This window comes from Myotis yumanensis, unplaced genomic scaffold (assembly GCF_028538775.1).
Source record: "Myotis yumanensis isolate MYYU_CA2020_CCGP unplaced genomic scaffold, mMyoYum1.0.hap1 SCAF_2, whole genome shotgun sequence".
Classification (NCBI taxonomy): domain Eukaryota; kingdom Metazoa; phylum Chordata; class Mammalia; order Chiroptera; family Vespertilionidae; genus Myotis; species Myotis yumanensis.
This window is the reverse complement of record NW_027223753.1, coordinates 27,666,438-27,681,911: the sequence shown is the minus strand read 5'-3', so window position 1 is coordinate 27,681,911 and position 15,474 is coordinate 27,666,438. Positions and strand designations below refer to the sequence as shown.

The window sequence follows — 15,474 nt, the reverse complement described above, 5'->3', positions numbered from 1 at the left end:
ATTCATTACCTGTGTTGTAGTGTTTGTTTGTTTTTTCAACGCTGTATCTTTTATTGGAACATAACGTATCTACAAAGTAAGCACTAGGCAAATGCCTGCTGGGTGACCAAATGATTCCCAGGATAAATTAGTCAGCTCAAAGTCCAAATGCGAGGGCTTGGGCTGGTAAGCCACCTAGGTTTTGATCAAGCAGCTACACCTGAAAGTTTTGTGAGAATAATTATTCCACACAGCAGATTTCTGTGGAATACCGGAGTTCCATCTCTAGCTCTCCTCCCACACAGCAGTCAGATAACGTTTAGGTGTTTATTAGGGAAAAATCTGAGGTAAACACCCCAAGTGACAGAAAGAAAAATCTGAAAATGTTCCTTCAAGCCAAATAGGGGCCTGGCCTTGACCTCCCCAGAAGGACAAAAAAAAAAAAAACAACAACGGTGGATTAGCAACAACATTCTCTGACAGCCACTTGCCAGGGTGTGAGTCTCTCAGCCAGGACTGTCTGCCACCTCCCAACAAAGGGAGGGAGGAGAAAAGACTGTTTATAGAATAGATACAGAGGCCATGAGAGCTGTAAGGAAAGTCTGAGAGAGAGAAGGGAAGAGAGAGGCGGGGAGGACCGTAACAGAGTCCCAGGCTTTTGGCTCTGAGCACCTCAAATACATTGACAAGTAGTTCTACAAAATGTTACAGAAAAGGTAAAATGCCTAATATTTGCAAGAGTTCCCCTGGACTTCTCCCCACATGCCAGATCACACTGCCAGATGAACGTGGCAGAGCCCAAAGGCCACATTTTTTAAGAAAGAAAAACAAGAATAAGTCCTGTTGCTCTTTAAAGAGTCAAAGGCACCTAGTGGGTTTGGCTCAGTGGATAGAGCTGGGCCTTTGGATCAAAGGGTCCCGATTTTGATTCGGGGTTAAGAGCACGTACCTTGGTTGCTGGCTCCTCCCTGGCCTGGGCCCTGGTCAGGGCTCTTGCAGGAGGCAACCAATCAGTGTGTTTCTGTCACGTTGATGTTTCTCTCTCTTTCCCTCTCTCTTCCACTCTCCCTAAAAATCATGGGAAAATACCCTCCGGTGGGGATTAACAAAAAACACACAAAAGAGTGAAAGCTACTGGGACCATTCCCAGGTAGGCCTGTGTTCTGTAAAGCAACATCCCAGCAGCAGCCTGGCACAGTTCTAGGTGAGGGCCTCACCTTTTGTCACCTGTGCTTCGTGTACGCTCTTCTCCGTTCCAGGGCTGTCAATTTCTCATTTAGTGTTGTGAGTCTTGAAGGACAAGACATACCGAACGAGTGGAGAAAGTCCGCAATTTTCTTGATGCTGCTGGTGATGACTTCAGTGTACTTCCGGTTCGCCCAGTCCTGGTGAATTTCCCGCTGCACAGGATCCTCTTGTCCCGCCACGGCCTCCGCCTAAGGAAAAGCGACTCTTACCTGTGTTTTAATAAGCATTTCCCCCTGGGAATTGAAAAGCATGTGGTTCACAAAACATACTTTGAGGACTGTTATAAACAGTAGCTATTATTATCTCTTTACTTGTCTGCCTCCCATAGACTGTACATTCCTTTCAGGGAGTTTCTTAGCACTGGGCATAAAATATGCACTGGATGAAAATCTGAGTCATGAGTAAATGACAAATAAAAAATGGAGAGAGGGTATTATAATAAAAATGGAATACTTAAAGACTATTCACCTTGTAGACTGTAAATAAAATGTTCTATACTATAAACAGTGACTTTCAAACTTTTTGGACCATGTCCCACAGTAAGAAATACATGTTATATCATGACCTGGTATACACATATACACATACGTATATAACTATAAAGTAGCACACTCACAGACCAATACATACCCTTACTGCATATAAAGCATTCTGGTATTTTCTATTCCATTCCTTTTTCAAAAAAAAAAAAATATTGTTTTAATGACCAATTAATGGATTTTGTACAGTTTAAAAACAATAAGTAAAATGCTATTCTTGACACTACCCCTTGACTCACGCTGCCCCCACTGCCCCAGCTGTGATCTGGCTTTGCTACATTAGCAACAAGTCTCCATTTCTGTGAACTTTATTCTCAAGTCTTGTACATGCTGCTTCCTCTGTCTCAAAGCCCTTCTTCCCTTTCTTACGTGAGTAATTCCCATTTATTCTATCCTGGCCTAGGAAGCCTTCCCTCTCCTGGGCATAGGGTTCTTATCTCTGTCGCTTTGTATGGGCATATACCATATCTCTCAGCAGACCGAATACTCAGAAGTCAAGGATTGGACAAAATGAGCACTCGCCCAGCCGGCATGGCTGAGTGGTTGAGCATCAATCTAAGAACCAGGAGGTCATGGGTTCGATTCCCGGTAAAGGCACATGCCCAGGTTGTGGGCTTGATCCCCAGTGGCGGGGTGTGCAGGAGGCAGCCGATCAATGACTCTCTCATCATTGATGTTTCTATCTCTCTCTACCTCTCCCTTCCTCTCTGAAATCAATAAAAATACTTTTTAAAAAATGAGCACTCAAAAAAAGCTTGTCAAATACCTAAGTAAAATCTAAAGTGCTGTTATGTGCAATTTTGAGGGGGGAAATCTGGATGCTGAAGGAACGGAGGGGAGGCATAATCTATGTGATATGATTATGCTGTTCAAAACATAAAACTTCAGGGGGGCAATGGGGGAATAAGGACACATATGTAATACCTTAATCAATAAAGGGGAAAAATAAACAGCTAAAGGTAAAATAATAATAATAATAATAAATAAAACTTCAGCTCTGGCTGGTGTAGCTCAGTTGGTCATCCTGTGCACTGAAAGGTTGACAGGGCATATGCCCAGGTTGCAGGCTCGATCCCTGGTAGGGAGTCTGTAGGGGGCAGCCGATCAATGTTTCTCACATTGATGTTTTTCTCTCTCTCTCCCTCTCCCTTCCTCACTCTCTCTATAAATCAATTTAAAAAAAATTTTTTTAAACATTAAATTTTATAAACAACCAGAAGAAACTTCACATTTTCAGATTCCTCCAAATTCTATGATTAAAACTATTCACTATTTTAGTCAGGGTTTAGTTCAAATAGAGTGCAGGGTTTTGCTGTGTGGTTTCTGTATAGAGCCTAATTATTGAACAGTTTTAAACACAAATATTAATAGAAATTTTGATTCACTGAGCAATGATAAAGGCTTTGTTGCTGGAATCAAATTGATAGGGTCAAACTCAAAGATGTAACCTCAAAATGCTCAGTTTGATGGCCACCAATGAGAGGGACACATAGCCCTTAGACGCGGTAGAGTGTCTCTGCTCCTAGCTCTCCAAAGGCACGCTAACGCCCACACACAAAGTGAGTGGTTGAAAGTACAAAGTCTTGTCTTTTCTTCACTCCTGAGTTTACTTCTGTTAGTTGAATTTACTTACTGGTATACTGCACTTTTGGGACAGTGTTAACAAAATCCAGTAACATTTCAAAGATGTTTGTGGTACCTTTATAAACTGTTTAGTCTTTGGGAAGACTTCAAGTGTTCTTGTCATTTCCTAGTCTCCTTCACTTTAAGCATTTCTACCTAAAGAGGCTCTTGACACCTTTCAGTCCTCTTTCTGTCCCTGGAGTGTGTTCTCCCTCTTCTCCTAGGAGGTCAGACCCCAAAAGGAGCTTTGAAATGCAGCTCTCTGGCAACTGATGGAGACAAGGGACCACCTTGCATTCTACTTTATGAAGGACGCCAGAGAGGGGGGCTCAGCCCTTGCCTCCTCACGGCTGGGGTTGGTGTTCAGTGAAGGTGGCAGTGGCACAGGGATCTGAGAGGAAAATGAAGAAAGAAGTAGGGTCACTGATGAACTGGCTATTGTGCACTTGTTCTGTTCTTCCAGGGTACTGCCACTAGATAAAAGGGATCAACCCAGATTTAATTCTTATATTTTCTAGTAAGATTTGAAAAGTGCTGCATACTAGACCACTAGTAGCTGTATATTTATATATGAATATATGTGAATTGTGAACTGGCCTCGCTTCCATTCTGAGAGCATGTGGTCTACCACTGAGCTTTCTACTGGTTCATGCTTAATACAGAAGAGAATTAGAGAACTGTCATAATATTTACAGTGGATGCTGTGCTGTAAATACACATCATTTATAATACTATGCCTATTGAGGCCTTTAGTCTTTTGAGGTATTTTCAACATCCAGAAATCCTCGCCAGCTATGAATCGTGTAAACATTAGTAGAAATCAAAGAAAGAAAAAATTACTCTATCTCACCACCATAACAAATCAAAACTCTTTTCATTTCTCCCCCTTCCCTTCAGGTCCTTGCCTGTGTATCCATTAGGTATTTTACTTGCAAATAACTAAACAATAAAGAAATTACTGAAAAGCCTAGCTTCAGATGAGGCTTGACCCAACAGCCCAAACTAAATCACCAAGTAAATACCAAGTCTTTTTCATCTACTCTATTCTTCCTCGCTGTGTTGCTTTATCTTCAGGCTCCACATGGCAACCTTATCAGTGTGGTAGCAAAACAGCCGCAGAAGTTCTAGATCCCATATCCTCACACCTCATCCACCCCTAGCAAAACGCTGTGGTTACTTGCCTATCCCTGAACCAACCACCGGGGCCGTGGAGGTAAAGTTCAGATTGACCTGAATTATCTGGACCCACACACATGGCGGAGCACTGGTGAGGAGCGGTTTCCTTCAAAACAAAATATATGTGTCTCTTAGGAAAAAAAGAGAAGAGATGCTAAGCAGCATAAGCAATATATACCTGCTATCAGGTGCAAACTTTATTTGTTTTATCACTATAATCATGACCCGGATGTTATTTTATATCCTGCTTTTTAAACATAATATTCTATAGAGTTATATTTCATTGTGCTTGACTGATCATAAGCACATATTTTATGGTGTTATATTTGTCACTTTTAGTGATTCTGTCATCATCTCAACTTGAATGTGAAATATTGACACTAATAAAAAACCTAGTGGCAAGTCATTCAAATAATCAGCACGTATAATGAATCATCCATGGATGCAGGTGAATCATAATGATGATCAGAATGCATGTTGGTGTGGTCAAGTGTTTCAGGCCAAGACTTTGTGAATATTTAGGCACAGATTTATTCATTTATTTAACAAGTGCTCATGTGTGCCAGTTGTGCTACTAGTGGAGACACAAAAAGGAATCAAACCTGGGCCCTGACCTCAAGGAATGCATGGTTTTCGTCAGCCTTTCCCCCAAACCTCATTCTGGGTTTCGTAATCTTGTTTTCCATATATTTTACTTTGATGTAGCAACATTCCGTAGCAACCTCAAGCTTATCTCTGACAAGTGTCTTCCCTGGGGCGACCCAGATGTTACTTCAATCTTCTTCAGATTAGAGTCAGGCCACAGGACTGCAGTGTCTGACTACAAAACAGACCCTTGCATATCTGTTTCTGTGCTTCCAGAATTTAGTTATCAGCACATAAGAATTTCTAACAATATAAAGGAAGATTTGACTAAATGGAGCCAAGACCATACACCTAGATGTCAGTTCTTCCCCAATTAATGTACTGTTAAGTGAAATTCTAAGCAATTATCACGTTAATTTTTTAATTGAAACATGATTCAAAGGTCACTCGGATATCTTCTGGAAGAATATAAAATAAAAAATGAGTGAAGATCATCCCTTCACAGAAACTTTGTGTGTTAAAAATATAGTTAAAACAGTAGTACATCTTTCTTTCAGAAGAATTCCTGATAATGTATGTAGAATTACATCCCACATTTAGGACATGTACCTTAAATCCTGCCCTCTCCCCTCTGAGGGTAGGCTATACTAACTAACTCTCTATGTAAAACTAGCGCAGGGGAAGGGAAAACTAGTAATTTACAGTGGCAAAATCTGGCAAACACAACCTTAACCAAGTGATGAATACCACATTTACCCTGAGAAGGGCACTTCACCTCTGATATACTTCCCAGAAGTTCACAAGCCCACTCTCTATCTCTGTTTCTATGAGCATGTATGTGTGTGTGTGGGGGGGGGTACATGTGTGTGCACGTGTGCAAAGGCTACCAGAGCAGTGCACTTTTACTTGCAGGTACACCTTCACATCTTGCCTCAAGTCTGTGTCAACTCTCTAATGCTGTTGCAATCCAGACTGTAGAGAACTTGGTCATATCACCTTTCCACATTACCTAATCAGCTTCCAAACATAGTTGATTCACTCTTGAGGACATCTTGATGACTGTACCTAACAAGAAGTTATGAACAAGAAGTTGCCAAACCGGTTTGGCTCAGTGGATAGAGCATCGGCCTGCGGACTGAAGGGTCCCAGGTTCGATTCCGGTCAAGGGCATGTACATTGGTTGCGGGCACATCCCCAGTGGGAGATGTGCAGGAGGCAGCTGGTCAATGTTTCTCTCTCATCGATGTTTCTAACTCTCTATCCCTCTCCCTTCCTCTCTGTAAAAAATCAATAAAAAATATTTTTTTAAAAAAAGAAGTTACTTAGCAAATACCCTAGATGCCTTTGTAAGACACACACACGCTAAGGGTGGAAAATAAACATCGTAAAAATTAAGAAGACTGTCACATTGATGAATTTTCCAGAGGTCTAGTGGTCTGAGGCATGTAAAGATACATTCCCCAAGATGAAGTGGAGAGTTGCCACTGTTCAACTTATTGCAAATTTCAAAACAACTTATTAAATGGAACTTTACTGTGTTTAGAGGTATGTAACTGTAAAGCATTAACTATACCTAGTATATAAGGGTGGATAAAGGTTGGACAGCAATGTACATAAAAAGATAATAAAATCTCTTCTTTTGTTTGTCAATTGCACCTGAATTAACAGCAAGGAGTCCGTGATGAAATAGCAGAATGAAAGTTAGCACCATTTAACCTCACTTCCCACATAGCCCAGCCTTTCTGAAGTTAGGAAGGAAGGCCCAAGGGTCCTTAAATTTTCTCTGTGGTAGAAGGATGGATGTGTTAGTCTCAAACCATCCATAATAGATGGATGCCTAGGCTAGCCTTAGAAATCTACTCATGTGATGATTGCTGCACGGCCTCCCTTGGCAGTTCTTAAGTGTTCTCAGAATTTTAATATTTATTAAATCCAAACCTCATCAACTTGTTTCCAAAGCCCAGACAACAGCAGGCAAGATCTGCTGTAATTGATTCGTCACCTGTCCTTTCCTTGCCAGGTTCTCATCTTCCTTGCCAGGCACTTTCCAATGTCAAACTACTTCCTTTCTCTCCTAATTGCCAGACTTTCTTTTCCTTAATCTTACATCACCCCTCCCCTCCTCTCTCCCCATTCATGCCCCGCCTCTCCTTCTCTTGGTGCTGGGCCCTCAGTCTCCGGTAGACCTGATTCTTGGAGCTCTCCTGATTCCAGTTGCTGGATTTTGCAACGTCTCAGTTACCTGTCTCACTCTTCCTGAGTGGCGATGCTTTAGCATAGGATGAATACTATCCAATTCTGTATTATTGTGGCTGGCTAAGGGAAAGTGATGCCTACTTTGTAATATTTATGAGAAATCAGTGAGCTTTAAGTTTCTCATCCAGTGATGTTCACATTACCTCTTTAGTCATTTTTGTGCCATTATCAGCCATGTATTTTTTCTGGACTTGAGTAGATTGGGTAACACCTTCCTGACAAAGACCAAACTTCCCTTAGAACGGTTTGGCTGATATTTGGCCGAAGAGTCATGAGAAAAGCAATTCCTGCGCTGAACATCCATCCAGTCATTAGTTATTAAGCATATATTGTATTCCAAACGCTGGGCCTGTAGGGTGATCAGACTCAGACTGTCTTCCTGGAGCTCACCTCCCCAGTGGCGTGCCAGGCATTTTCACTAATAATTATGGTAAGAGGTAGCGACTGCTCTAAGTGTCATGGGAACACAGTGGAAATACAGTTCGGTCACAAACATTTTCTCAGCAGCTTCAGTCTGACTGGCAGGCACCATGCTGAGTGGCAGGAGGAGGGAGCTGCAAAGTTGAATCAGATATGGTCCCTACCCTCAGGAACACACAACCCAGTGGGGAAGAGTATAATGTTTAGGAGAAAGTCAGCGGGATCCAATGCCAAGGAGTCTAGTAAGGTAAGGACTTAAATGTCCACAAGGAAATAGAATAAAAAGCCCCGAAACAGATCTACACCTAAATGGAAACTTGATATGTAGCAAGGTAGCCTTACAAATCAGTGGAAGAAATGATAGATTATTCAATATTTAGTTTGGGGGCAATTAGTTTCCCATATGGGGGAAAAATAGATCCCTATTCATGTCATTTACAAAACTCAGCCCCAGGAGATCAAAGACTTGATATGCAAAAAAGCATATAAATCTTTTAGAAGACAATATAGGAGAATATTTTTGACCTCAAAATGGTGCTTAGAGTTCTTAAACAAGACTCCAAAGGTTATAACCATAAAATAAAAGGTTAATAAATTTGAAAATCAAAATGCAAATCAGCCCTAGCCAGTTTTGCTCAGTGGTAGACCCCTCAGTGGACTGAAGGTCCTGGGTTCGATTCCGGTCAAGGGCACGTGCCCGGTTGTGGGCTCGATCTCCAGTGTGGGGCATGCAGGAGGCAGCCGATCAATGATTCTCTCTCATCATTGATGTTTCTATCTCTCTCTCCCTCTCTGAAATCAATAAACATTTTTTAAAATGCAAATCAAATGAGCTAAAATGTGAAAGTCTAGCAATAACAAGTTTTGGAGAAGATGTGGAGAAATTGGAACTCTCATACATTGTTGCAGAGAGCAAAATCTCATAAAACCACCTAGGAGAGCAATTTGACAATACAGTGGGGCCTTGACTTATGAGTTTAATTTGTTCCGTGACGGAGCTCATAACTCAAATTACTCATATGTCAAATCATAAAGCGAACGAGTGAGACACGTGATGCTGGGCTGATGTTGTGGCGTTCACTGTGACGTTCGCTGCACCAACTAACGGTGGGGTATCTGAAACTGGCTCATAACCCGAATTTTAGCTCGCAACTCAAAGCAAAAAATCGGCCGAGAGACAGCTCGTATCTCGAAAAACTCGTTAGTCGGGACACTCGTAAGTCAAGGCCCCACTGTATCTGGTAAAAATAAAGACACATCCTCTGGTGAAGCAATTATACTTTTAGATACATATGCAAAATAAAATTGCAATATATGTACATGTGCATAAGGCGATACGAATAAAAGAAGATAATACTATTCCTTGAAGCATTATTCATGACAGTAGAAAATTGGCAACAATCTAAATGTCCATTATCAGGGAACGGGATAAATAAGCTATCGTATATTTATGAATGTGAGAAAGATGTTAAAATTGAACTATTGTATTTTAGTTCCATTCCAAATTCAGATGGAAAATTACCATGCAGGACTTATCACCCCTGAGTGAACTTTAGTGGTTTGTATATTTCAAGATACTTGTCCTTTATCTAAGCAGTATAATTTATAGGCATAAAGTGATTAATAACACTATAGGCCCGGTGCACAAAATTTGTGCATGGGGGGGCGGGGTGTGTGTCCCTGGGTCCGGCCTGCACCCTCTCCAATCTGGGACCCCCCAGTTGGACATCCCTCTCGCAGTCCAGGACTGCTGGCTCCCAACCGCTCTCCTGTCTGCCTGCCTGATTGCCCCTGGCTGCTTCTGCCTGCCGGCCTGATCACCCCCTAACCACTCCCCTGCCAGCCTGATTGCCCCTAACTGTCCTCACCTGCAGGCCTGTTTGCTCCCAACTGCCCTCCCCTGCCGGCCTGGTCACTCCTAACTGCCCTCCCCTGCAGACCTGGTTGCCCCCAACTGCCCTCCCCTGTAGGCCTGGGTCCCCCTCAACTGTCCTCCCCTGCAGGCTTGGTTGCCCCCAACTGCCCTCCCCTGCTGGCCATCTTGTGGTGGCCATCTTGTTTGTTGGAGTGATGGTCAATTTGCATATTACTCTTTTATTCAGTGGTTCTCAACCTTCCTAATACCATGACCCTTTAATACAGTTCCTCATGTTGTGGTGACCCCCCAACCATAAAATTATTTTCGTTGCTACTTCATAACTGTAATTTTGCTACTGTTATGAATCGTAATGTAAATATCTGATATGCAGTATGTATTTTCATTGTTACAAATTGAATATAATTAAAGCATAGTGATTAATCACAAAAAGAATAGGTAATTATATATGTGTTTTCCGATGGTCTTAGGCGACCCCTGTGAAAGGGTCATTCGACCCCCAAAGGGGTCGTGACCCACAGGTTGAGAGCCGCTGCTTTTATTAGATAGGATTCTTTTAATTTGTTTTTATTTTTCTGAATAAAAGCCTTTTCTGAGGCATCATACAATGAAAGCTATTTTTCTCCCATACTACATGAACAATGTAGGTTGGTGAGGACCTTTATTTTATGCAGTCGCTCAGGGACCCAAACTGATGGAATATTCATATCTCATAGTGTCATCACCTATTATTGGCCTTCTATTATCAGAGCAGGAAAAGAGAGGATTGATAAATCAGGTTCTGTCTCTTTTTGGACTTCAGTTAGTCCTGTCCATAGCACAGTCTTATTACAATAATTAATAAATATGGCTCCACAGAAATGGAAAGAGGGCTCGATATTTAAGGTGACAGATGGAATACTAGGTGTGCATCTTTCTACATGGGCTGGAATTGCTTCTATCCAGTGTGATTAAGTGGACATCAGGGAGTCGCATGTTTTAAAAAAAATTCCCCTGCAAGATAATTATTTATATTCAAATGTTCACTAGATACTTATTCTAGTTGATTATGATAGGATCTCTTACTAACATTATGTAATTATGTACACTAAATGCTGACTACTTTAAATCATGATTAACAGTTCAGTGCAAATAGTTATTTGCGTGAGTCTTTTTTCATGGTTGAACTTAGTAAAATATAACTTGGTAGAGTGAAAAATCTAGATTCAACCTGGTTGGGTTGGGCTTGTGTCCTATGTTCGATTGAGGGCTTCTGTGCACCTGAGGCAAGGGTCGCAGCACTAGACTTCTCAGAGGACAGAGGTATCAGTCAATGGTGTGCTGAGTAAGTGGTGGCAGGGTATCAGAACGAACCTTACCTTGACTTATCTCAAAAATAACAACTAAAAGAAAAAGTGTGGGAATCTTTGGTGCTGTTCTTTAGACATTTTAAATTCTCCAGAAGTTATAGTTTTCATTTTCTTACCTACTTATTGTTGGGTGAAGGATTGTAAACTAGACAGGGCTGATTTGTGGGCATGTGATGGGTGCAGCCACAGAGGGCCCTGGTTAGAAGGTCCCCATATTTGATTTTACTTTATGCTGTCATTATCTTTAAAGTCTTAAAAGTTTTTGAATAAGAAGTATCAAATTTTAATTTTGCATTGAGCCCCACAACTTAACACAATTTAATCCTAGAACTATTCTGGGCAATTAGTTGTGAGTATAAGTGAGGTGTGTCCACTCCTGGGCTAGAGAATGTATAGTCAGAACAAAATCCTGTCAATTTTTTTTTCTCCTACAGCAAATGACCCAAGTTTCTCTGTTAGTGTGGGCCCAAGAGTAAGTTTTGTGATCAGCAAAGGTGCCAGGGAAAAATAATGATTGTGTCATATGGATGAGAAATTTTTGCTGTAGATTGCAAATATCGGCACAATTCTCACCCTTCCTCATGTGTCTGCCCCTTAGGGACGTGCTTTTATAGCTCCTCACATCAAAAAAGTCTCTTTTTTCCACCTCTTGAATCAAGGCTTTCTTGTAACTTGCTGTGGGCAATAAACTGCAGTGGGAGTGATGCTGTGCCTGATCTGAGCTCACACCTCAAGAGGCCTTCAGGGCTTTCTCTCTCTCTCTTGTAACTCGGACAGCTGGCCTCTGAACACTAGCTCCCTGGTGCATGAGGGACCATGAGGAGCAGAGATGAGCCATCCCAGTTGAGACTCCAGGTATGCATGAGAGCTCGGCTGTAAGCATAAAGGCTACCAGAAGATGACCATAGGTGTGTGGGTGAACCCCTCGGAGAATGGTTAGCTCTGCAGAAGAACTTCCCAGATGACCTGTCAGTTGGCAAGCTATTGATGTTTAGTGTTAATTTATTTGGCAACAATAGCTAATACAAAGATTTGAAAGATGATTGTAACCACTGCATATTGACTGAAAAGCTATTTTTTGAGCGGTTACGATGTGCTGCAGACACTGTGCTAAGTTCTTTATATATCATCACATTCGAGTCTTGTAGCAATTATATTGTTCTATGATTATTCTCATTTTACTGATAGGATAACAGAAATAGCAGAAAACAAGCAACTCAACTTAAGGTTGCCATACAAAGAATTGCAAACCATGATTTTTCACATTTAGAAATCGCTGCCTTACCCTAACCGGTTTGGCTCATTGGATAGAGAGTCGGCTTGCAGACTGAAGGGTCCCAGGTTCGATTCTTGTCAAGGGCATTTACCTTGATTGCAGGCACATCCCCAGTAGTGGGTGTGCAAGAGGCAGCTGATCGATGTTTCTAACTCTCTATCCCTCTTCCTTCCTCTCTGTAAAAACTCAATAATAAAATATATTTTTTAAAAAAAGAAAAAAAAAAAGAAAATTACCATGCAGGACTTGCAAATGAGATTTTTTTAAAAATATTTTAATGATTTTTTACAGAGAGGAAGGGAGAGAGATAGAGAGTTAGAAACATCGATGTGAGAAAAACATCGATCAGCTGCCTCCTGCACATCTCCTACTGGGGATGTGCCCGCAACCCAGGTACATGCCCTTGACCGGAATTGAACCTGGAACCTTTCAGTCCGCAGGCCGACACTCTATCCACTGAGCCAAACTGGTTTTGGCGCAAATGAGATTTTTTAGTTCTAGTCCACAGATTTTAGTTCACACCACATTGGGTAACTAATAATTGTGGTAAGAGGTAATGACTGCTCTAAGTGTCATGGGAACACAATGGAAATACAGTTCGGTCACAAACTGTATTACGTGAAAGAATAACCATGGGTCAGAAAATGAAGTGGCATTTGAGGGCTGGGGAACTGAAGCTGAGTGTGGCAGGGCCAGGGTGCCATAGGCAGGGCAGGCTGCTGTAGTGGAAAGACTTTTTAGGGTCAGATGAACATGGATTCAGTATCAGCTCTATCATTTTCTGAGTGACCTTAAACATGACATTTACAAAAATATATATTTTTACATTGATTTCAGAGAGGAAGGGAGAGGGAGAGAGAGAGAGGAAAAGGGAGAGGGAGAGAGAGAGAGAGAGGGAGGACATTTTAAAGCAGCATTATTTTTGTTTTCCACTGACCTCTTAAATTTATTCCAAAAAGGGAGAGGTATGGAAGTCTTGTTAGAATGGGCCTGTGCTCTCTGAGTTGGTCAGAGCCAAGGATGCATGAGTGAACCACAGGCATGGAAGAGAGTTGCTTTGGGACCATGATAGAGTCTGTCCAAGAGGGACCCCCAGAGGAGTAAAAGAACTCAGATGCCTAGGGCTGAAGAAGGCAGGAGTCATTAGAGACTGGCTGGAAAAGACGCTTTTACCCACATCAGATAAGTGCCCATGAGGAATCTCCATTATGGCAGGGTGCCAGAAGCCGGGCCATCCTTGCTGCTTGACACAGTCGCTGCAGGAAAGAAACATCTGCACAGCATATGTTTCAATGGACCTGGCATATATAGCATACTGTTCTTAATATGTTTGCTCCCTTTAGCGCCATGTGTTTTAACCAAGGTCACCTCTCTGAGAAAGGTTGTTTCCCCAGGTGGGGATCTTTCCCTGAGGTTAGGGAGGGGATACAACCCCTTAATTAAGTGCCAGGCGGGTAGTTAAGCTACATAATCTTTACTCCCTGGAATGGAGATAAGAAACGCCCTAACCTTTGTAATAGAAATTGACAGGATTAAAATCAGCTGGTATAAATACGGATGTAACAAGACAATAAACATCAGATCTTCATCAGATCCTAACCAGAACCTAGCCAGAGAACATGGCAAAAGATCCTGGACAGAACCTGGCTACAGAACTTCACTGGAGAACCTAGACAGAACATGGCAAAAGAACCTGGATAAAACCTGGCTAAAGAACCTGGTGACTGAACCTGGCTGGAGAACCTGGAGAACCTGGCTGGAGAACCTAGCGAGAGAACATGGCACCAGAACTTGGTTGGAGTTCCTAACCAGAACTTCGCTGGAGATCCTGGAGGGAGAACCTGGCTATGCTGATGGACTGAACGCTGTCTCCGTGTCCTTCCTTCTTCGCCGACTCCGTCCACACCTTTGGGGACCCCTGGACCCGCTGGGATTGGACCCCAGAGCAGGGAGTCTCCAAAGAACTCACAAAAGTACCCCATGATATAGAAAGTCAAATTCAAATGGCTGTGGAGACTATATTTGTAATTTAAAGACACCAGGAGCGCCCTAGCTGGTTTGGCTCAGTGGATAGAGCATCGGCCGTTGGGCAATCTTGGCTCTATAAAACACCTACCATGTGCCAGGAACTTTACAGATACTATTTTATTTAATCCTGAAAACAGACTTATGAAGTAAATTTTGTTGTTCTCATTTTCCAAATGAGGAAACTGAACTTAACTGTCATGTTCAGCTTGGCTAGTGTTGCTCAGTGGTTGAGTGTCAACCTATGAACCAGGTCACTGTTCAATTCCCGGTCAGGGCACATGCCCAGGTTGCAGGCTCGATCCCCAGTAGAGGGCATGCAGGAGGCAGCCGGTCAATGATTTTAATCATTGATGTTTCTTTCTTTCTTTTTTAAATTGATTTCAGAGAGGAAGAGAGAGGGAGAGAAACATCAATGATGAGAGAGAATTATTGATCAGCTGCCTCCTGCACACCCCCTACTGGGGATCGAGCCCACAACCTGAGCGTGTGCCCTTGACTGGAATGGAACCCGGGACCCTTCAGTCCACAGGCCGATGCTGTATCCACTGAGCCAAACTGGCTAGGGCTCATCATTGATATCTCTCTCTCTCTCTCTCCCTCTCTCTTTCTCTCTCTCCCTCTCCCCCTCTCCCTTTCTCTCTGAAATCAATTTAAAAATATATATTTTTGTAAATGTCATGTTTAAGGTCACTCAGAAAATGATAGAGCTGATACTGAATCCATGCTCATCTGACCCTAAAATATCTTTCCACTACAGCAGCCTGCCCTGCCTATGGCACCCTGGCCCTGCCACACTCAGCTTCAGTTCCCCAGCCCTCAAACGTCACTTCATTTTCTGACCCATGGTTATTCTTTCACACAAACAATTATTGAAGGTAGAACAGATAATATTGGTGCCCAGCCTAGAGACACCTGCAGCTTCTGAAGCCTGTGGATGGCTTATGCCTCAAACACCTGCATCTCTTGGCTTGAAGGCTTCATCTGGCTGCAGGACTCTTGGCCCATGGGTGAGGCAGGCTGAGGTGCTTGAGAATTGGCACCTGCAGGAGTAATCCTCAACCAATATGGGGTGGCAGTTGGTGAAAAATACTCCAGGTGCTTCCTCATCCGGAGGAACAT

General features: G+C 42.4%; 1 pseudogene; it reads right to left on the bottom strand.

The window, feature by feature from the left end:
* Positions 1–1,179: 1,179 nt before the first annotated feature.
* LOC139002379 (probable protein BRICK1 pseudogene) lies at positions 1,180–15,474 on the bottom strand (annotated as a pseudogene).